The 1,331-nt window shown below is 53.1% G+C and overlaps 1 pseudogene; it reads right to left on the bottom strand.

Moving 5' to 3' along the window:
• Positions 1-368: 368 nt before the first annotated feature.
• Positions 369-1,029, bottom strand: LOC111168945 (protein lin-28 homolog A pseudogene; annotated as a pseudogene).
• Between the last annotated feature and the right edge of the window lie 302 nt (positions 1,030-1,331).

The raw sequence follows: 1,331 nt of genomic DNA, 5'->3' as shown, positions 1-1,331 counted from the left end.
GCCTTACCCCTGAGAGATTCCCTCCTATGGAATATAGTGGCTTGTGGGTTGAACCCATCAAGATTAGGCATAAGGTGGTCTCATGCCTAATCTTTTCACTCTGGCATGGCAAATATTATTGTTACATACCCTTCTTTAAAAGGAAAACAACTTCTCTACTCAGGCCACCTTCAAAAGCTGGAGATTTGGGGGGTGGAGACTTGGATAAAGCATACAGGCTCTAGAGGGATTTCCTCCAAAGCCCTCCTGTGCATTTGAACAGAGTATGGTTGGAGCTCCTTTGTCTCACCACTACCCTGACCCAAGTGGGAAGAGGGGGCGATGGTGTGGACCCAGTCAGAGATACATGGTAGTGCCAGCTGCCCCTACCCACCCTGTCCCCACTTTGCCACTCTGCAGATTGATGCCCACTCCTGGAAACTTCCTGATGGCAAAAGGATGGCCCCCACACTGAGGCTCAGTCCTTAGCCTCTAAAGCAGGGCAGGGCCCTGGATCTCCTCTTCCTCCCCAAAGTATGCTGGCCTTCCTTGTGAGCTGGGGACTTTCAGTGTACAGGAGGCTGCCACGTGGCAGATGTGGCATGTCTGGGCCTGGGGTGGCTCCTTGCATTCCTTGCCCTGATGGTCTAGACCTCCACAGTTGTCTCATCTGTCTCATTTTCATCTTCCTTCTGCATGTATTTCCCTTTTGGCCACCTCACACTCCCAATACCGAACACCCACCAGGGCTGGTGACACAGAGATTCCAGTCTCTAAGAGGACTTCTCAGAGGTGAACTCCATTGCCTCACCATCCTTCAGGCTCCGGAAGCCCTCCGTGTGCAGTTTACTCTGGGGCACAAAGTGCAGCACGACCTTGGGGCTGGCAGTCACAAACGGCAAGCACGACCTGTGCCCCTGCTGGGACCCACTTACAGGTGCTGGCATGGTGCTACAGCTGCGGCTCTGCCATCTGGGCCATGTCCTCTGACGCCACCTCTGGTGCCTTGGTGCTGCCACCTGCGAACTGCTGGCCTGACGTGGAGACCATGGTAGTCGGTTGAGCTCCTGATCAAGAGGTTGCTGCCCCCTGAGAAATCCAGAGGCAAAAGGTGGTGGGAGAAGAGGCTGCTGCAGCTTCTGTAGTACTCCAGGTGATGCTTATGACACGAGCATTTGAGAATCGTGATTTAGATAGAGCAAGAGAGTGAGTGAGGAGCAGGTTTAAATAGTGTATAAGCGTGTAGGAGAGGTTACTTACGATAGACCTGCGGCTTCCAAAGCTCACGCTGGGGAGGTTAGGAGAGTACGGGGGAATGGGATTTGAGATTGGGTAAATAAGCATCAGACAGT

The sequence above is a fragment of the Delphinapterus leucas genome, chromosome 12 (assembly GCF_059928025.1).
Source record: "Delphinapterus leucas isolate spDelLeu-1000000601 "Yukka" chromosome 12, BTC_Dleu_Yukka2, whole genome shotgun sequence".
In the NCBI taxonomy this organism is placed as follows: Eukaryota; Metazoa; Chordata; class Mammalia; order Artiodactyla; family Monodontidae; genus Delphinapterus; species Delphinapterus leucas.
The sequence above is the reverse complement of the archived record's forward strand: the minus strand, read 5'-3'. Positions and strand labels throughout refer to the sequence as shown.